Source organism: Chlorocebus sabaeus, chromosome 1, assembly GCF_047675955.1.
Source record: "Chlorocebus sabaeus isolate Y175 chromosome 1, mChlSab1.0.hap1, whole genome shotgun sequence".
NCBI lineage: Eukaryota > Metazoa > Chordata > Mammalia > Primates > Cercopithecidae > Chlorocebus > Chlorocebus sabaeus.
The window spans coordinates 40,033,181-40,056,681 of NC_132904.1; the positions used below are offsets into that span (position 1 = coordinate 40,033,181).

A 23,501-nucleotide genomic window follows, 5' to 3' on the forward strand; every position below is an offset into this window, starting at 1 on the left:
AGTCACTGAGGGTGCCCTATAATAAGAAAATAACTGTGATAGTGGATGAAACATTTAATTTATCACATTTTCAATTTTCTTTTAGTCAAGTTTTTTAATACAGTAATGATACAAGGTAAATTTAATTTTTCTAATACTCTTAATTCAATATATTGAAAATATGATTTGGACATGGATTATTCATGATATAATTTACATTCTTTTTGTGTTATATGCCTTTAGATTTCAATGTGTGTTTTTTACACTTACAAAACATCTCAGTTTGGATTAGTCATATTTCTAATGCTTAATAGCTTCGTACATTGAACAATATATTCTTAGAGGTTTCTTGAAATGACAAAAGAGACTCATGATCTAGGTTGTCTCTAAAGATAGACTGAGTCATTGGGTTGGAAATCAAATTTAGGAGGAAGGTTAATTTTTACCACATACACAACTTTAAAAAATATTTAGTTCTGAAACATTTCAAACATGAAGAAAAGAACAAGAAGTAATAACGTAAAATGCCTATGGGCTAACCCTAAACATTAACCAGATATGAATGTTTTGTCCAATTTTCTTCAGACCCTTTTATAAATAATATATTTTAATTTATCATTATTTATTATTAAAGCTTCAGCTAACTTCTAGTCCTTTCTTCCCTTCTAACCCCCAGGTAATCACTATACTGAACTTACATATTTGTCTCATGCATATTTTGATACATTTTATTTATTGTGTATGTGCTCATGAAAAATAAATACTATCACTTTATGTTAAAGTTTGTCTAAATTATGAGAAAATCAACTTTATGAGATTTATTCATCTTTATTTTATGTAATACCAGTTAATTTATTGTAGTTAGTAACCACAGTTGAAGCTAAACAATTACTAAATTAATCAAGGTGAAGAATAAGGCCCTATAACTGACATATCCCTAAATACAGAGGTTTAAATGAGATAGATTTTTCTCTCATAGAGCTGTATATAGGTGTCTGCAGCCTAGAGCCCAGCGGTGAGTGACCCACAGCCTGGATACAGCTCTGGCATTAGCAATCATCCTTTGAAAGATTCTTCCCATTATCGTAATTTCCCAGTTACTGGATGATATGTCTTGGTCTGTGTTCCCACTCTAATCTCATGCTGAAATGTAATCCTTAATGCTGGAAGTAGGGCCTGGTGGCAGGTGATTGGATCATGGGGCTGGTTTCTAATGGTTTAGCATCATCCTCGTGCTGTTTTTGTAATAGAATTATTGTGAGACATGATTGTTTAAAATTATGTAGCATCTCTCTCCCTTCTCTCTCTTCCTCCTGTTCTGCCCATGTGAAGATGCCTACTCCAGCTTTGCCTTCTGTCATGAGTAAAAGCGCCCTGAGGCCTCCCCAGCCAAGCTTCCTGTACAGCCTGTGGAACCATGAGCCAATTAAACCCTTTTTCCCTACAAATTACCCAGTCTCAGGTATTTCTTTATAACAACGCAAGAACAGATTAATACACAGGATATGGAAAGTCCAGGGTAAAGAATAAGTATAACTAAATAATTCTGACTCTAAAATGAAATCTGGGCTGTTGGATCTTCCTTGGGAGATTTGAACTGGGAACCTCCAGAGAAAACTGGCTAGTTCTCAGCTGAGATAGATTAAGGATGTCACAAGGTACTATTAAGGCTGTGTTAAGTGTTGCATAAATAATATGCAGAGGAAGTCAGTTGTTACAGAAATAGAAAAAGTCAATGGGAAGCCAGCTGAGTCATTTACCTAGAGGACTACAGAACGAAAATCCATGGATTCCTCTTTTTGACATCTTCAAGAGCTGCAATAGTTCCAGTACCACCTAACAGCCTCATCACATCTGATTCCTGGGCTTGACTTTCCATAAAGTCCATCAGAAGTTTTACAACACCTGTTAACACTTTTTTCTTTCAGGCCTGTGAAGTTTCCAGGCATTACCATTTCCTCAGTTGTTACTGAAAACCCAAACCAAACAATTTTTATGGCAAAAGAACACATAATACAGAAAGAGAAACTTGAGAATTAACATATCTAGTGTTTTAGCCATATTAACTTTCAAAGTAAGCTTGAATTTTGAAACTACTGACAGTAACCGCAAAACACTAGTCCTCATTGTCCATTAGGTAGATAGTTGAAGTTGATAGAAAAACCAAGTTATCACCACTGGAACCCAAAAGTAAAATTCTAAGTCCTCATAATCAATTGAATGGACTCCTCCACTCACCAACAACATTCCAAAGTTAACCTGAAACACAAGTTCAGGCCATTATGGGAATTTAACATTAAAACAGAGACTTAAAGTTAATCTATTTGCTCTGAAACCTGGAGGCTTTATCTGCATAATAAAAACCTCGGTCTCCATAACACAACTACTTATCTTAACCCAGACACTCCCTACTATTGATTCTAAATCCTAGATAACCAATTGCCAATCAGAAAATCTTTGCCATTTGCCAATCGGAAAATCTTTGAAATCAACTAGGACCTGGAAGCTGGACATCCCACCACCCTACTGGCTCCCCACCACTTCAAGTTGTCCTACCTTTCTGGACCAAGCCAATGTAAATCTTACATGTATTCACTGACGTCTTATGTCTCCCTAAAACATAAAAAACCAAGCTGTAGCCCGACCACCATGGGCACATGTTCTCAGGCCCTCCTGAGGCTGTGTCACCGGCATGTCCTTAACCTTGGTGAAATAAGCTTTGAAATTGATTGAGATCTGTCTCAGATACTTCTTGATTTACACCAAGTAGAACTTAACCCCATTCAAAATTAAACACCTATGCAGAGTAACAGTGTATCCCCCACAAAACAGCCTTTACATTCTTTTCTACACACGCATTTTATTAGCCCCAGAAAATTTTGCTTTGTACACATTTGTCTTTAGTTGTGTCACGAACTACTTAAAGCCATATTACTTATATTAATAACCTGTTCTTTCACTGATACCATTATTTCCCCCAAATCCCCATATATGGGTACTGCACATGTTGTTCATACTTAACAATTAACTTTAATTAAAGTATAATGAAAACACATTACCATGTCAAGACTACAATTATTAAATGTTAAACCAGGACAGAAAAACTTAAGAATGCAATACTTAATTATTCAAGACATAAAATATATTCTGAACATTTAAAATGTATTAGCAGTTTAGGTCATGGGTTTAGAATTCCAACAGATTTTTCATACCCCTGAAACAATAAGCATTCTTACTGATAGTTATGAAATAATTCTCAGAAACAGAAAATACATTCTATTTACTGTGAATACGATTGAAAGAATATAGCAACTCTTTATTTTTAATGAGATTCAAAGCTTGAAGCTAAAATTCTTGCATTAGACTAATGATGTCTGAGGACAAGTTAAGCCATAAAAATTAACAAGTGTAGGGAAATGCAGTCAATAATCATTAAAATCTTTAATTAGCCTGGTCACACCTGAGAGCCCATTCTTCGCTGCTGCCTGTTAGGGTTTTCCATTAGGGTCACAGGTTTGAAATATTTGCCATTTCATTATTTGCTTAGGTATAAGCATAAATGTTTGTATTTACATAAAGAGTATTTTTTAAACAGAATTAGATCAAGAAAGATATACTGTTTTTTAATTTAATTTTTCAGATATATATCTTTTTTCATATTTTTAAAAGTTCAATGAGAAAGATCATCTTTTTTGAATCAATGAAAAAATGATAAATAAGTCAATGTTTCTTAGCATTTTACTATAGACTTACCAAATGTTGTGAGTATTTGCAACATATGTGCATAAATAAACAATCTCTTATTTTGATAGAAAAAAAGCCTTAGTAATTTGATGTTTAATCAAGGACAATACATAAGATTATCTGCTTTTAAATCTAAAATAGCACAACAATATTTCTCTAATCAAATCCAAAATTTGTCCCAATTTGAGATCTTAATCTCCTTTATTTATCCAAACTTCAGTTACAACCATAGTCTTCCTTTCAGTGAAAATAATTAGTGGATGATTTATACAATAAAAAAGCTATAAATATGTGTTAATTTAATCCTTATTTAACCTATACTCTTCAAATAGGAAGAAAAATTACAAAGGATTTTATTTGAATGTTTACCAAAATTTGTAAGTGTTGACCCTAGTGATATTAATCTTTCCCTACATTCCAACATCAACCAGATGCACATTATAAAATAAAATATTCATGATATACACACAAACACATGTACACACACACACGCATATACACACACACATACACGTCATTCCCATATTAGTTAAAGATCCTGTCATCTCTTTACAGTTTCTGAGTTAGAATGTATCACTCTTTCAATTCAAAACATAGAACACATTTTCCTGAAGAGATAAGACATGTTTGTATTCATTGATCATGCCGCATATTTTGTTAATATACTCTTAGATTTGTTTATTCAGAATTTTTACATCTACATTCATTAATGAAATATGCCTATTAGTTTATTTAGTCATATTGTTATGAATTGATTTTCAATAATAAATGCATATGCTCACATAATGAGATGAGAGTTATTTATTTTCCAGAAAATACTTGCATTTATTAGGAATTAATTGGTCATTGAAAATTAGGTAAAAGTCATCATTAAAATCCTTCTTGGAATTTGGGGAAATAGATGCCTTTTAGTACAATAAAATTCCAAATGCATTGGTCTGTTCAAGTATTGTATTTCTTATTGCAGAAATTTTGGAATTTCACATTAATCAAACTTAGGACTTTTGTTAAGAATTTAAAATTAATTAGTGGACAGTTGCTGATAATACTTTAAATTGTGAATATGGCCTTTTTCTCTTTTTTATTTTACGTTTTAACACTTGAGTCTTTTATTTTTATTCAATTATTATCATAATCTTTTCTCTTTGCATAATCTTTTCAAAGAAATAAGGATTTAGGGGATTTTTGTTCCTTTCATAGTTTATTGTTTGTTGTCTGGTCTTTATAATTTTCTTTCCTTAGTACATTGAGATCGACTTTTTGCTTTTTAACCAACTTCTTGAATTAATATCATCTATCTTTCATTTACCTGAAAATGCATTTAAAGCTAATAATTATCCACTAAATATTACTTTAACATGTACGATTTTCATTATTATTAAGTGCCAAGTATGACAGTGTTTGATCATTTCTCATTAATCCAATGGTTATTAGAACATATTTTTAAACAATAAATTATTTGACTGCTTATAAAAATTATTTTTACTTTTATTAAAATAGAGTTTAATAACATGCTATTAATATTTTTGAATTTATAGAACTTTATGTTTCAATACATATTTTATTTGTGTATCATTTCTGTAAATCTTCTGGGTGTGGTAAAAATATAGGCAATTTGTTGGACATTTCTCACTATATACTAATAGTTTAAAACTGTCAATTGTAGAGCTTCATGATATACACACAAACATTTGTTCTCAGGCCTTCCTGAGCTGAGCATGCAGATGTTCCTGGAGGGTCGCATACCCGGGGATGCCATGGAAACCCCATGCCCCTTCTCCTACACCTTGCCTTACCCATCTCTTTGTATACTTTTTCATTGCTTTTATAATAAACTAGTAAATATAGATGTTTCCTCAAGTTCCGTAAACCACTCCAGAAAACTAATCAAAACCAAAGAGGTGGTTATGGGAACCTCAACTTGAAGCCGGTGGGTCAGAAGCTCTATAGGCCCCGACTTGAGACTGGTGTCTCAACAGCAGAGGCAATCTTAGTGACTGAGCCTTCAACCTGTGGGATCTGACACTATCTCCAGCTAGGTAGTGTCAGAATTAAATTGAAAGAGACTCAGCTGGTCTCTGCTACTTCTTAGTGGAACAAATCCCCACACATTTGGTCTGTGTTCATTGTTGTGGTATGAGAGCAGAAGAAAAACATAGTTTGACAATTTTTCCCAAAACAATTGGTGTCAGGGGAATGAGATCTGCTAGCACTGCTTAGGCTCAGGGAAACATACAGTTCAGGAAGAGAAAGAATAAAAGAGCAGGGGGTGAAGAACCTTTCGTTCCTGGGTGGCCACATGGTCCCCCATGGTATATAATTGCAGTTATGCTGCATTTGGTTACTCAAGGTAAAAGCTACCAGTGGAATTTAGATACGGATACATAGGGAAATGCAAACTGTTGACGACAAAAGCCAAAGTTCGTAAAATATTTGAAAAGATTTATTTGGAGACAATTGTGAGGACAATGGTTCTTGACACAGTCTCAGGAGATCCTGAGAGCCTGTGCCTGAGGTGGTTGGGTTATAGCTTGCTTTTACACATTTTAGGAAGACATATGGAATCTAATCAATACATGTGAGATACACATTGGTTAGGTCCGAAAATGTAAGATATCTCAAAGGTGGGAGAAGATGTGGCTTTCCGGTCACAGGTGAATTTAAAATTTTGCTGATTGGTAATTGGTAAAACAATTAAAAATTGCTAATTCGTAAAACAATTAAGCTTTGTCTACGATTGAAGCCAGCAGAAAGAAATGCTTGGCGTTAAAATAAGGGGGGTGGTGAAAGCCAAAGTTCTTACTATATAGATAAAGCCTCCACAGAAGCTGACTCTACAGAGAATAGATGGCAAACGTCTCTTATCAGGCCTTAAAATGTGCCAGGGTCGCAGTCAATCTCCTCAGGATTGGAGGGCTTGGAAGGGAAAAGATTGAGTTATATTAATAAAGACTCTTTACCGATAAAAAGAGTCATTTCGAAGTATGGTTAAGAAAACAAATTTTGATGCGAAATAATTTGACTTCCTTCTTTATATGCCATGCGATGTTACACTAGAGTCGGGATGGAATTTTGTTTCTTAATTGCTACAAAGAATCTGTTTTGTCAGTCTTAAGATCTCAGTTTTAATGTTAATGTTAGTCAGTTGTGATTAAAATCCAAAAGAAGAGAGTATAATGAGGCATGTGTGTCACCCTCTTCCTGAACTAGTTTTTCAGGTTTCTTTGCAATCCTGTTGGCTGAGAGGGGAGTCCATTCAATCCACTGGGGGGCTTAGAATTTCATTTTTGGATTATGAAACTAATAAGAGAAAAGCACCATGATCAAACCCTTGGTTATTGTTATCTATAATAGCTAAAATAAAATTTAAAAGGAGTGCTGAGGCCTTTAGGCTAAACCAAGCTCAGATACGAGTCCGTCTGAGCTCAGACCACTAGCCTCAAAGCTACCCACAAAGGGGAAAATTATGTCAGGAAAACAGAAAGCACTTCTGAGACCTTTGGTCACCAAGAAGGTGGTCAATGTGGGAGAAGGGCAAAAACAAGTAACTATTGAAACTTAGTATAATGTGAAGGAATGGTTCACTTTGTACATTGGTATCATCTTTCTGAGGAACCTTTACTAAAATGGATAGTGAAGTAACTAATTTGAGAGTAGTGTCTTTGTTTTTTTCTTTTTCTGTTTGTTTGTTGGTTTGTTTTCTTTTGAGACAGAGTTTTGCTCTTGTCGCCCATGCTGGAGTGTAGTGGCGTGATCTCGGCTCACTGCAACCTCTGCCTCTCAGCTTCAAGTGATTCCTCTGCCTCAGTCTCCCTAGTAGCTGGAATTACAGGCTCCCACCACCATGCCCAGCTAAATTTTGTATTTTTAGTAGAGACAAGGTTTCACCATGTTGGTCAGGCTGGTCTTGAACTCCTGAGCACAGGCGATCCACCCACCTCACCCCCTCAAAGTGCTGGGATTACAGGTGTGAGCCATCGTGCCCAGCCAGTGTCTTTCATTTTAAATGACGCAGAGTAGAAGAACATGTTTGCATTGATGCAGGACCTACAGCTCACTATTGAATATTGCAGATGTGTATATATCATCTAGATACACAGGAATTTTTTCCTGAAGAAATGGCCAGTCTAGTGGGGTGGATAAAAGCCACTGTAAAATTCTGAAGGGGACTGTCTGACTCCACCTGTAAGTGTCAAGTGGAGCACCCCACATGAAGCAGTTGATATGCTTCATTTGCAAGCCATATGGGACTGCTTTTATGATGACAGGGATAGTCACTGACTATATATGCTTGTTACTCAGGTCACGGTAAGTGCTGTGGTTAAGGGAGCCCCATTTTCATGAACACCTCATATAATGCTGTTGATACAAAACAGAGACAGTCAGAGAAGCCTTATCAAATATGTTGTCTCAACTTCTCCTCATAGGTCACTACAGATGCTAATAAAACATCAGGTAAATTAACCAGAGAACAGTGAAGGGTAGTGGGGAGAGTGAAATAACTCATCTCATAAAGTTGAAATTTTTAAAATAATTAACAAATAAGATGAACAAAGAAAACATTGACAGAGCATGATGGCTCACACCTGTAATCCTAGTACTTTGGCCGGCCAAGATAGAAGGGTTGCTTGGGGCCGGAATTTCAAGACCAGTCTGGGTAACATAGTGAGACCTCATCTCTACAAAAAATTTCAAATAAACAAACAAAAGAAACACTGATGAGGTGAAACTACAAAGAAAAAGAAGAGAGAGTCATGGGATTCATCTCAGCAAGGTGGAAATCTTTAGATGATTATTAAAATACTAAATGAATAAAATAGTAATTAATGGGGTTAAAACAAAAGTCTAAATACAGCATGATAAAAGGCCGAGTAGACCAAAGGGAGACTCGGCTGGTCCAACAACATTAGAGGGCCCCAAACCAGTTTGCTCTCTTTCCCCCAGTCTGAATAAATTTAAAAAGTCTGAATATTTTAAAAGATTACAATGAGAAACCCATCCCTGGCATTGTCTGGGGTAATGGCTATACTTATTAATGAAGATAAAGATTGACAGCAGGGCCAGGTTCCCTTTGCTTAATCCCTGGCTGAGGGCCCAAGGTCTTTTGCACAAGAGACGGTAAAATGGTCTGCAGGAGAAGAAGAGAAGTTCCTGGGATGAGAACTTAAAAATGTAAAAATGGATAGGATTATAAAAGTTGATATATTGGAACACACTTCATGTGAAGCAGTTTGGTCACTTTTAACCGATTGTATTATGGCAACGAGCATTGAATCTGATTGGGAAATTCATCTACCTAGTACTGTAAAACAGAAGGCGTGTACATCTGCCCCTCAAGCAATTTTAATAACTTGTACTAAATGGGATTCTAATCTTTCCCTGTCTTGCTGTTTGCGGGTCATAAAACTCTCATTCTAAAGAGAATCTTGCCCTATACCCTGCGGGGCATAACGCTGAAGTCATGAAGCTTCCATAAAAACCTAGGACTGTGTTCCTACATGGATGAACACTGAAGATTCCTGGAGGGTGGCATGTCTGGGAAGTGCATGGAAGCTTCTTGCCTCTTCCACTATTCCTAGCCTTAGTCATCTCTTCCTTGGTATCCTTCATTAACTCTTTTATAACAAACTGCTAGATGTAACAGAAAATAAAATTATCAATTGTATTTTTAAGATATTCTGTTTATCTGCTTATGTTAATGTTCTATTGCTTATTGATTGATGAATACTGGAGCTACACTATTAGGCATATACTTATTTATGACGCTTTTACTTTATTTTATTTTGTATATAATGTCTTCCCTTACTGTATCTGTTTCTTAAATTCTGTGTGGCAGACATTAATGTGGTTGACAATTCTTTCTTTCTTATTCTTTCACATATATTTTCCTATCTTGCTTATGTTACATAGGCAATATTTTTAATTTTTAAACTTAGAACATTTGAATATATTCCTATTCTTTTGATTTTAGATATTCTGTCTCATTTAAAGAATTAAATTATTAAATTTAACCCATTTTAATTTATTTTTGATTTCTAATACATTGGAACTTTAGCCATCTTGACTTTTTTGCCTTTTGTTCCTTTCTATTATATAAATTAATTTTTTCCATCTTATTTTTTTAATTGAGTAAATCAAGTTTTTCTGCATGTGAGTTTCAATATTATACACTCTAATTTTGTTCTCATAATACTTGTTTATAAGTTAAAATATAGAAAACTTATAATAGCTTTGCTTATTTACTATATGTCCGCTTGTTACACTGCCTCACCCCAGTCGTATTTCCCCCCCTTTGGTTCTGTTTCCTAAAAGAAACCTAAATTTGCCAAGGTATTTGTTCACTATCAATCCCCACATCACTTGCAGTCTGCTGTTTATTCTGCTTTTCGGGTACAGTATTTCCTCCAAAAGGATTTTCAAAATGGAGCTTTCTCTGGCAACACTTCTAATACCTTATATGCTTTAACGTTTGAATGCCAGTATATATGTATAGAACAATTTAGAAGCAGTGTACTAAAACATTGCTTTATTGTCTTCCTAAACTCATTAACACTCTTAAGAAGTCTGATATCTATCTGATTATTGCCCTTTTGTGGCTGATCTATTCTTTCCTTTGGAAAATTTTGTAATTGTATCTTTTATTTTGATATATTAAAATTTCACAATGGCATGATAAAATTCCTATGTATTTATTTGTGTGCTTTTATTTTGTGACTCACATACTTGGCAATGTTATTCTACTTCTCTATAGCTTTTAATGCATATTTCATATTTTCTATCTCATTTTTTTGTTGTTGTTCCCTGATGTTTTCTATAAATTTGTCATTATTACTATTTTCTTTCCTATACTTACACCATTTAGTATATTCTTTATTTTACCTCTCAGGTACTAGGTATTGTCTACAGTTAATATTTTCAAGTAGCTATTTTATATGATTTTTTTGTTTTGTTTTTCTACATGTTATTAATGTATATGTTAACTGCTTGGGTATATTTAACATGTTTAACTAAATTGTTAGTTTATCTACTCCAGTAATTCTGCTTCAGAATGTGTGTGTAGTCCAATGTGTAGTCTTTCTTTTTAGTAGCTCTATACCTCAAATATCTTGTTATTTTGGCCCTTATCTCATTATTTTCTTTGAATTTTTAATGGCTCTTTATGGTAATGGCTGCAGGAAAAGGGTCAGTGATGGCTGCTGTCTGGGGAGAAAAAGAAAAAAAAACCCAGGACAGAGAACCTTGAAAGCACAGAATGATCTTAGGGGATGTGAGGGAGATTGGGTGGGGTGTATGACACCTCCCTTCCTCACTCCCATTACTTCTCACTCTACCATGGCTTTTGCACTGTGCTGATGTTACCATGATGACAGTAGAGGCCTGAGCTGTTGCTATTGATTTCTAAGGGGAAAAGACAGACGGTAATACTCTCAAGGAAGAGTGCAGAAAAGGAGAGCAGAATCTATAGATGACCTTCAGCCTAGTCTTGCATGCCTTGTACTGCAGCCACCTGACTCAGCTAATAACGACTTCTTCCCAAGATATATATTGTATATTCATTTCTGTGAGTCATCTTTCTTCCCAGGAATCACTCATTATTTTATTTGTAGGGTTTTTCACATGCTTCTTTTTTAATACTTTAGTTCATATTTTCCTTTAACTGTTATCGTTTTTTTGGAGTTGATTTTGGAGGAATGAGTTAGCAATGGCATCAGTTTGTCATCTTGGTAGTAATTCTACAAATATGCATTTAATAAATGATTCTGATGATGATGAGTCAAAAAAGAAAATGGTTTATTCCAGAATTTCTAGTTCTTGGTGAGGGTAAATAAGTATTCATGGAATGAATGATAAGCTGTAAGTTTCTGTAGAAGAATCATAGCATCAAACATGGTCACTTTCCATGTATTTTGATCATAAAAGTATAAGAAGTCAAGAATATCATTTAAAAATAGATTAGAGTAGAAATCATGTATGCATATCATGCACAAGAATACTATGTCACTTACCCTTTTCTCAGTTGATAGTATATAGAAACATTAATATACTTATATAAGTATGTGCATATTGTACTGGATGTGATTAAAATACATTTCTACAATACATGGTTCTAGTAGGTATGCAAGACTTAAGTAGAGAGAAGAGAAAGTTGAGGGATATTTTCAACTTCTACTTATAATAAAATATTGTCAAACAACTGAAAATACATTTTATTTAAATAGCCTTTTTGAGGAATGACTTCAAAGTGAGCCTATTTGATATTTTGTCTTCAAATTGGTTTGTGAATATGTTATTATAAGTTGTCAACTGGCAGAATATTTGAGTAATTACAATGATAATTCTATTTTTTTAAAAAAATTGTTTAATATCAGTTGTGTTTTATAATATGAAGATACACTATGGTCAAAAGATTTTGCTTCTACAACAGATTTTAAAAATGTAGTTCATTCTTCTCTCTTTCCTCATTGGAATATATAAAGAGGCAATTATAATGCAAATGATGCAGTATTCATGGGGATGTCTGTGTTACATACACAAATATTCCCTTATGTGTGTGTATATGTGTATATTTATAGATACCTACATATATAAATATATACTGATAAGTGATTTTTAAATTATTTTTAGAAGCTGGCTGGGTGCGGTGGCACATGCCTATAATCCCAGCACTTTGGAAGGCCAAGGGGGTGGATCACAAGGTTAAGTGATCATGACAACCTTGGCCACCATACACAAAGGTCCTCCTAGGAAGATCCTAGTCTCTGGAAGTCAAGAAGGAGACCCAAGAGATCTCTGTGAAGTCTTTAAGAAAAGTCTCATTAAATGGCCCAGTATTAAGTAAAAGAGTGGGCATTCATCTGGGTAAGAAAGGGATAACAATCTATTTTCTAGTTCTGATGTTCACTTCCGCAGGTTCTGAATAACACTCAGAGTATTCTGACAAGTCAGATAAAGTTTTTAGAGTCTCTGAGTCTAGAAGATTCCAAGTAGATAATTATTTTAAGGGGCTGTATTAGGGTTCTCCAGAGGGACAGAACAGCATACATGTGCATACGAAAGGGAGTTTACTAGGGAGAATTGGCTTACAGGATCACAAGGTGAATTCCCATGATAGGCCGTCTGCAAGCTGAGGAAGAGAGGAGCAGTAGCGGCTCAGTCAGAGTCCAAAAGCCTCAAAAGCTGGGAAGCTGACAGTGCAGCCTTCAGTCTGTGGCTGATGGCCTGAGAGCCCCTGGCAAACCACTGGTATAAGTCCAAGAGTCCAAAGGCCAAAGAACCTGGAGTCTGATGTCCAAGGGCAGGAGAAAAGGGAGGAAGAATCCAGTCTAGGAGGAGATGAAAGCTAGAAGGCTCAAGGATCTGTCTATTCCTGTTAACTTCTAAAAATAATTTTTTAATCACTTATCAGTCCATATTTATATATGTAGATATCTGTAAGTCAGCTTATCCTACCTTCCTTTGCCTGCTTTGGTCCAGCTATGCTGACAGCTCATTGGATGGTGCTGCCTACACTGAGGGTAGGTCTTTCTCCCCCAGTCCACTGACTAAAATGGCAGTCTCCTCTGGCAACACCCTCACAGACACACCCAGAAACAATACTTAAACCAGCTATCTACGTATCCTTCAATCCAATCAAGTTGACACCTAATATTAGCCATCACAGGGGCCTATAACCACATAACAAGAAGAGACTCCTAGTGGGAAAACAAGGCTTTTTTGACTTTAAAGCTGTTTAAATGTGCTCGCTTCTGCTCTTCCTTCTCCATTCTCTCATCTCCTTTTTTATCTTCTTACAGCAAAGACCAAAGACCACCAAAGTGGTCTCTTCGGATTTGCACCTTGTGCCAGCCCAGGTCCAATTCCCTTTGAAGTTGGTCAGTTGGAAGTTTTGGACTCTAGTGTAAGCTGTTTCTATAGTAATACATACATTTTCTAACTACATCATCCAAAGGGGGTATGGCTATGTACATTTGTTCACTTCAGGAAAGGAGTGAGATGTGCCCTCTGGTATTACTTCATATCAACTATTTATATCAAGATTTCCATTTCTAACTGAAGGGTTACAAATTATATGTAATTTTTAAAATGTTTTAATTTTCTAAAAAGTATAATGGGAAAAGAAGACTCCTGATATATTGTTATTCTTATCCTCTCTCATTTTCCTCACCTAAAAACATACAGAAATATTCCCTTATGTGTGTGTATGTGTGTATATTGATAGATACCTACATAAATAAATATATACTGACAGGCGATTTTTAAATTGTTTTTAGAAGTTGGCCGCGTGCGGTGGCTCATGCCTATAATCCCAGCAGTTTGGGAGTCCAAGGGGTGCGGATCACAAGGTCAAGAGATCACAACCATCCTAGCCAACATGGTGAAACCCCGTCTCTTCTAAAAATATGAAATTAGCTGAGCATGGAGGCACACACCAGTAGTCCCAGGTTACTAGGGAGGCTGAGGAAGGAGAATTGCTTGAACCTGGGAGGTGGAGGTTGCAGGGAGCTGAGATGGTGCCACTGCACTCTAGCCTGGCAACAGAGCAAGACTCTGTCTCAAAAAAAAAAAAAAAAAAAAAAAGGAAGTTAACAAGAATAGACACAACCTCTGAAGGAAGCAAAGTGCTCCTGCATAACCTGGGAGACACCCCAAATACTGTGAGTACCCAAACTGCTGAAGTGGGAAAGGGAGATCCTCAGCTACTGAACACACACCCTGACTGGGGAAACTGAAGGAGTAGTTTTCAGGAAAGGTTTCCAACCTTACCTGGAGCTGAGTCAATTTAGATTGCTGAGTAAAATACAGGGATAGAGGAAGCAGTGTGAAAGGCCCTGAGAGCTCACTTAGTTCCCAAGCAGGCCATTCCTGCCTGGCATCACAGGGAACCTTCAGGAGGGGTGTCAGCGGAAAACACCACAGGAAGTAGGAAGTCTCCAGTTGAACTCTGTAATAATTAGAATCCGGTGAGAAGCCTCCTGGCCAGAACACAGGGAAAGGTGCAAATCCAGCTTGCAGACTTCACAGGCAGGGGAAGAACCAAACCTTTTTTTTTTTTTTTTTTTTTTTTTTTTTAAGCTGGAAGGTGGGTAGCCTGGGGTAATTTCTCAAACCCTGCTCGCCTACCACCTGGAAATAGACTTAGGGCTGTTAGAGGGGACATGGTGGGAGTGAGACCAGCCCTACAGATGGCGTGGAAGCTGGGCAAGGCCTGTGACTACCGGCTTTTTCCCACTTCCCTGAAAACCTGCATGACTCAGCAGAGGCAGCCATATTCCTCCTAGGTACACAACTCCAGGGACCTGGAAACCACATCCCCATATCCGACAGCAGCCACAACAAGACCCACCCAAGGAGAATGTGAGCTCAGACAAGCCTAGCCTTGAAGCAACCTGAGGGTCCTTCCCTATCCACCCTGGTAGCCTGGTAGCAGAAGACAAAGGGCATATGCTCTTGGGAGTTTTAGGGCCCTGCTCACCGCTGGTTCCTCTCCGCACTACCACAGCTGATGCTCTCTGGAAAGCGCCAAGTCCTGGCAGGACGCTAACCAGTACAAAAATGGAACATGAAACCACCAGAGTTAAGAACCCTCACAGAGTGCATTTCACCCCCAACTGCCCCCTCCACCAGAACAGGTGCTGGTATCCACAGCTGGGAGACCCATAGATGGCTTATATCACAGGACTCTGTGCAGTCAGCCCCCAGTAGCGGACCAGAGCTGGGTACACTTGCTGGGTGGCTAGACCCAGAAGAGAGATAACAATAACTGCAGCTAGGCTCATGGGAAGTCACATCCATAGGAAAACAAGAAGAGTACCACATCAAGGGAACACCCCATGGAACAAAAGAATCTGAACAATAACTTTCAACCCTAGACCTTCCCTCTGACAGAGTCTACCAAATGAGAAGGAACCAGAAAACCAACACTAGTAATATGACAGAGCAAAGCTCTTTAACGCCCCCAAAAAATCACACTAGCTCACCAGGATCCAAGAAGACATCCCTGATTTACCTGAAAAAGAATTCAGGTGGTTAGTTATTAAGCTAATCAGGAAGGCACCAGAGAAAGGCAGAGCCCAATGCGAGGAAATTCAAAAAGCAATACAAGAAGTGATGGGAGAAGTATTCAAGGAAATAACATAAAGAAAAAACAATCAAAACTTCAGGAAACATTGGACACACTTATAGAAATGCAAATGTTCTGGAAAGTCTCATAATAGAATTGAACACATAGAGGAAAGAAATCCAGAGTTTGAAGAAAAGGTCTTTCAATTAACTCAATCCAACAAAGTCAAAGAAAAAAAGAATAAGAAAATATGAACCAAGACTCCAAGAAGTCAGGGATTATGTTAACAACCAAACCTAAGAATAATCAGTGTTCCTATGAAAGAAGATAAATCTAAAAGTTTGGAAAACATATTTGGGGGAATAAATTGAAGAAAACTTCCCCAGCCTTGCTAAAGACCTAGACATCCAAATACAAGAAGCACAAAGAACACGTGGGAAATTCATCACAAAAAGATCGTCGACTACACACATTGTAATCATGTTATCTAAAGTTAAGATGAAGCAAAGAATCTTAACTTTGCTTTTGTGAGACAAAGGCACCAGGAATCCTATAAAGGAAAACCTATTATTTTAACAGTAGGTTTCTCAGCAGAAACCTACAAGCTAGAAGGATTGGGACCTATCTTTAGCCTCCTCAAACAAAACAATTATCAGCTAAGAATTTTGTATCCAGTAAAACTAAGCATCATGTATGAAGGAAAGATACAGTCTTTTTTGGACAAACAAATGCTGAGTGAATTCGCCACTACCAAGCCACCACTATAAGAACTATTAAAAGGAATGTTAAATCTTGAAACAAATCCTGAAAACAATCAAAACAGAATCTCTTTAAAGTATAAATCACAGAGGACCTATAAAACAAAAATACAAATTAAAAACCAAAAACATAAAACAAAAAACACCAAGTACATAATAGCACAATGAATGAAATGGTACCTCGCATCTCAGTATGAACATTGATTGTAAAGGGTCTAAATGCTCCACTTAAAAGATACAGAACTGCAGAATGGATAAGAACTGGCCGGGCGCAGTGGCTCATGCCTGTAATCCCAGCACTTTGGGAGGTCAAGGCGGGCGGATCACCTGAGGGCAGGAGTTAAAGATCATCCTGGCCAACATGGTGAAACCCCGTCTCTATTAAAAATGCAAAAATTAGCCGGGTGTGGTGACATGTGCCTGTAATCCCAGCTACTCAGGAGGCTGAGATAGGAAAATCGCTTGAATTCAGGAGGTGCAGGTTGCAGTGAGTCAAGATTGTGCCATTGCACTCCAGCCTGAGTGACAGAGCAAGACTCCATCTCAAAACAAAACAAACAACAAGAACAAAAAACTTGTCAACCACCTATCTGTTGCTTTCAGGAGACTCACCTAACACATAAGAACTCACATAAACTTAAAGTAAAGTGGTAGGAAGAGGTATTTAATTCAAATAGACACCAAAAGCAAGCAGGGGTAGCTCTTCTTATATCAGACAAAACAAACTTTAAAGCAACAGTGGTTAATAGAGACAAAGTGGGATATTATATAATGGTAGAAGGCCTTGTCCAACAAGAAAATATCACAATCCTAAATATATATACACCTAACACTGGAGTTCTCAAATTTTTAAAATAATTACGGATAGACCTAACAAATGAGATAGACAACAACATAATAATAGTGGGGGACTTCAATACTCCACTGACAGTACTAGAAAAGTCCAGACAGAACGTCAACAAAGAAACAATGAATTTAAACTATACGTTGACACAAATGGACTTAACAGATATATACAGAACGTTTCATCCAACAACCACAGAATACACATTCTATTCAACAGCACATGGAACTTTCTCTAAGATAGACCATATGATAGGCCATAAAACGAGTCTCAATAAGTTTAAACAATTTGAAATTATATCCTGACCTCGTGATCCGCCCGTCTTGGCCTCCCAAAGTGCTGGGATTACAGGCTTGAGCCACCGCGCCCGGCCAGCCCGGTGAAACCCCGTCTCTACTAAAAAATACAAAAATCTAGCCGGGCGAGGTGGCGGGCGCCTGTAGTCCCAGCTACTCGGGAGGCTGAGGCAGGAGAATGGCGTGAACCCGGGAGGCGGAGCTTGCAGTGAGCTGAGATCCGGCCACTGCACTCCAGCCTGGGCGACAGAGCGAAACTCCGCCTCAAAAAAAAAAAAAAAAAAAAAAGAAATTATATCAAACACTCTCTCAGACTACCATGGAAAAAAAAAAAAAAACTGGAAATCAACTCCATAAGAAACCTTCAAAACCATGCAAATACATGGAAATTAAATAACCTGCTCCCAAAGGAGCATTAGGTCAAAAATGAAATCAAGATGGAAATTTAAAAAATCTTCAGACTGAATGACAATAATGACACAACCTATCAAAACCTCTGGGATACAGCAAAGGTGGTGCTATGAGGAAAGTTCATAGCCCTAAATGCCTACATCAGAACGGCTGAAAGAGCACAAACTGACACTCTAAGGTCACACCTCAAGGAACTAGAGAAACAAAAACAAACCAAACCCAAACCCAGAAGAAGAAAGGAAATAACCAAGATCACAGCAGGACTAAGTGAAACTGAAACAAAAAACAACCAATACAAAAGTTAAATGAAACAAAAAGCTGATTCTTCGAAAAGATAAATAAAATTGATAGAATATTAGCAAGATTAACCAAGAAAAGAAGAGAGAAAATCCAAACAACCTCACCAAGAAATGAAATAGGAGATATTACAACTGACACCACTGAAATACAAAAGATCACTCAAGTCTACTATGAACACCTTTATGCACATAAACTAGGAAACCTAGAAGAGATGGATAAATTCCTGGAAAAATACAAACCTCCTAACTGAAATCAGGAAGAACTAGAAACCCCAAACAGACCAATAACAAGCAGCGAGATTGAAACGGTAATTTAAAAATTACTAGCAAAAAAAATCTAGGACCAGATAGATTCACAGCAGAATTCCACCAGACATTCAAAGAAGAATTGGTAACAATTCTTTTGGCACTATTCCACAAGATAGAAAAAGAGGGAACCCTCCCTAATTTATTCTATGAATTCAGCATCACCCTAACACCAAAACCAGGTAAGAACACAACCAAAAAGAAAACTACAGACCAATATCCTTCATGAACATAGACACTAACCTCCTTAACAAAATATGAAATAACCAAACCCAACATATCAAAAAGATAATCTACCATGATCAAGTGGGTTTCATATCAGGGATGCAGGGATGTTTTAACATACACAAGTCAATAAATGGGATACACCACATAAACAGAATTAAAAACAAAAATCGCATGATCATCTCAACAGATGCAGAACAAGCATTCATCAAAACCCAGCATCCCTTTATGATTAAAGCTCTCAGCAAAATTGGCATACAAGGGACATACCTCAATGTAATAAAAACTATCTATGACAAACCCACAGCTAACATAATACTAAATGGGGAAAAGTTGAAAGCATTGCCTCTGAGAACTGGAACAAGAAAAGGATGCCCATTTTCACCACTCCTCTTCAACATAGTGCTGGAAGTCCTAGATAGAGCAATAAGACAAGAGAAAGAAATAAATGGCATCCAAATTGGTAAAAAGGAAGTCAAATTGTCATTGTTTGCTGATGATATTATCATTTACCTCCAAAACCCTGAAGACTCCTCTGAAAAGCTCCTAGAACTGATAAAATAATTCAGTAAAGTTTCTGGATAGAAGATTACTGTACACAAATTAGTAGCTCTTCTATACACCAACAGCGACCAAGTGAAGAATCAAATCAAGGATTCAACCCCTTCTATAATAGCTGCAATAAAGTAACACACTTAGGAATACACCTAACCAAGGAGGCAAAAGACTTCTACAAGAAAAACTACACAACACTGTTGAAAGAAATCACATATGACACAAACAGAAACACATCTCATGTTCATGAATGGGTAGAGGCAATATTGTGAAAATAACCATGCTGCCAAAAGCAATCTACAAATTCAACACAATCCCCATCAAAATACCACCATCATTCTTCACAGAACTAGAAAAAACAATTCTAAAATTTATATTGAAACCAAAAAGAGCCTACATAGCCAAAGCAAGACTGAGCAAAGAGAACAAATCTGGAGGTATCACACTATCTGATTGCAAACTATAAGGCTATAGTCACCAAAATAGCATGGCACTGGTATAAAAATAGGCATATAGACCAATGGAACATAATAGTGAACCCAGAAATAAACCCAAATACTTACAGCCAACTGATCTTTGGCAAAGCAAACAAAAATATAAAGTGGGGAAAGGACACACTTTTCAACAAATGGTGCTGGAATAATTGGCTAGCCACATATAGGATAATGAAACCATCTTCATCTCTCACCTTATACAAAAATCTACTGAAGATATATTAGGACTTAAATCTAAGACCTGAAACTATAAAAATTCTAGTGGATAACATTGGAAAAACTCTTCTTGACATTGGCTTAGCCAAGGCTCTCTTGACAAAGAACCCAAAAGCAAATGCAATAAAAACAAAGATAAATAGTTGGGACTTAATTAGACTAAAGAGCTTTTGCACAGCAAAAGAAACAGTCGGCAGAGTAAACAGACAACTCACAGATTGGAAGAAAATCTTCATAATCTGTACATCTGACAAAGGACTAATATCCAGAATGTACAACAAACTCAAACAAATCAGTTAAAAAAAGTCCCATCAAAAAGTGGGCTAAGAACATGAATAGACAATTCTCAAAAGAAGATATACAAATTGCAAACAAACATATGAAAAAACACTCAATAGCATTAATAGTCAGGGAAATGTAAATCAAAATCAAAATATGATACCACCTTACTCCTGCAAGAATGGCCATAATAAAAAAAAATCAATAAACAGTAGATGTTGGCATAAACGCAGTGATCAGGGAACACTTCTACACTGTTGGTCGGAATGTAGGCTAGTACAGCCACTGTAGAAAAGAATGTGGTGATTCCTTAAATAAATAAAAGTAGAACTATCATTTGATCCATCAATCTCACTACTGGATATGTACCCAGAAGAAAATAAGTCATTATATGAAAAAGATACTTGTACACTCATGTTTATAGTGCATAATTCACAATTGCAAAATTGTGGAACCAACCCAAATGCCCATCAATCAACAAGTGGATAAAAAAATGGTGAGAGAGAGATATATATAGTTAATTCATATATATATATGAATATATATATGTATATAATGGAATACTACTCATCCATAAAAAGGAATGAATTAACAGCATTTCCATTGACCTGGATGAGATTGCAGACTATTATTCTAAGTGAAGTAACTCAGGAATGGAAAACCAAACATTGTATGTTCTCACTGGTATGTGGGAGCTAAGCTATGAGGACGCAAAGGCATAAGAATGATACAATGGACTTTGGGGACTTGGGGGAAAGGGTGAGTTGGGGGCAAGGGATAAAAGACTACAAATAGGGTGCAGCGTATACTTCTCGGGTGATGGTGCACCAAAATCTCACAAATCACCACTAAAGAATTTGCTCATTTAACCAAATACCATCTGTACCCTAATGACCTATGGAAAAAAAAAAGTAATTAACAAGAACAGTGAATAAAAAAGAAATAGTCTGCAATTAAGAAAATGCAAGCCATTGGTGAGACACCTCACCATCTAGTAGTTTTTAATAATAGAAAAATATCACTGTGTTGCCCCTGATCACTGATACACAGGTAATATGTCTGATTCCCATAAAGACATCATTTGTAAGTCTCTGGGAACCTGAGGTCACTATCAAACATTTCCATGCCAGCTTTTAAGAATAGCCATTGAAAATCCATGTGGCAGTATCCAGAAATTGCAAAACAAAACTATTTTGAATAGTAATGTAAGCAGAGTGAGGAAATAGAATATCTTAAATTATGAACAATGGAATAGATTAATATTCCTTTTACTAGGTATGCATTCTTATGTAATCTCTGATAATTCTTACCATGATATTATCATATAACAAAGGTTTTAAATGGTTAGAAAGAAAAAATACTAATAATGATGATGATGATATCATACAATTTAGAGGTTGCTCACAATTGATTATATCTTCTGCTCAATAGTGTATGCATCATCTCATATAATCACCAAATAACCTGTCATATAAGTACCACTGGCATACTTTTTAAAATTAAAAAGCCTCAGATAAATCAAATGACTTGCTTATATTCACTCAGCTAAGCGATGAAGACGAAATTAAAATGGGAAGCACAGAAGGAAGGGGAATGGCTTTAGTTTAATGTCTACTATCTGCTACATGCCAGATAGAATTTTAGAGAGATTATGTGCATTAATTTAATGTGAATAATCCCTTAAATGTGATAATGAGGACACTTGCACAAGTTCAAAAGCTTGATCAAGTCTGGTAATGAGCTAGTAAATTTATAGAACTAGTAAATGGCCTACTGGAAATGTAAACCCCAAACACTCCTACTCTGAAGCACATACTAAGTTAGGAGTTTCTTTAGGAAGTTTCTGGTTTAGTGAAGACTTTTGGGGGAAAACAGAAACCTTCCCTCAAGATTCAATTTTCAGCCATAAGGAACGCACAGCCAGCATGCTGAGATGAAGGCAAAGGTGACTCAGTCTACATTATTTGCCCATGACATTTTTCATACTTAGATATTCTAACTTTGGTTTGTGCTCTTTCAAAAGTTATAACTCTCTTCTTTTTGGATCTCAGACAGTTTGCATAATCTACTGAAATAATTATGAGTTCATGCCTTAGATCCTCTGCCTTATAGCTATGCAAATGCAAGCTAGAAACACCTTATTTGAGCTACTATTTTTCAGTAAAGAAAGAAACAATGTAGTTTTATTATGAGAACCAGAGAAAACAGTCTGTGTGAGCACTTCTATTCTTCTCTACCATTGTTTGTCATTAGGCTATGAAGAAACCCAGATTAAATATGATTAGTCACGACAGATATGTGATTGCAATTAGGACCATTCAGTAAGCTAGGTCAGGTGTTGGGGGGAGGAATCAACAAGCTGATGATAAAAATATGTCTATTCTTTTATGTAACATTTGGTATCCAGTGAGCCAGACTTTAGGCCACATTTCAGGTGAGCAGTGAGAGTTGCCATGGCATAACAATGAACCAACATGCCCGTCCTAACAGGTGAACAGAACAGATAACAGTGAATCCTTAACATGAAACAGTTCTGTACTTTGAAAAGTCAGCAATCATTATTAGAAAGGCTGTTCCTGAAATCCGGTGTTACAGATGACAGACTGGCCTGAGTTTCAGAAGCAAAACTCCACATTTCAATCAAGGTTGTTAAAGGAACTTTTGTAAAAGAAAGGCAGGCTGACTGTGTTTAGAGAGCCTACGATTCCAGGTAATTGACCTAAATGGAGATTCAGGCTTTACCACGGTTTTAGCATCTGTAAACTTGATGCTTTACCATTTGTTCTTCATGGATGTGCTGGATCAGCCTTGTTCAGAACAATCCAATCATATGCTTGAGCCACCCTGCCTTAGCTCTGGGAGTCTCCCATTGCTGCTCCACTGTCTCAGAGGGGAGAAGTCCTCCTCCCAGACACACACTTTTCAAATACAACAACCAATCAAAAAACAACACTAGCAATTTTCCCCCTTTTATTATCCCAGGCCACTGTGGATTTGCCCTAATCACCTTAGGGATAGGTTATAAGTCAGGACA

General features: G+C 36.6%; 1 protein-coding gene across 3 annotated transcripts in view; it reads right to left on the reverse strand.

The window, feature by feature from the left end:
• Positions 1 to 23,501, reverse strand: part of LUZP2 (leucine zipper protein 2) — a 582,381-nt gene that overhangs the window by 305,910 nt on the left and 252,970 nt on the right. The window lies entirely within an intron of this gene.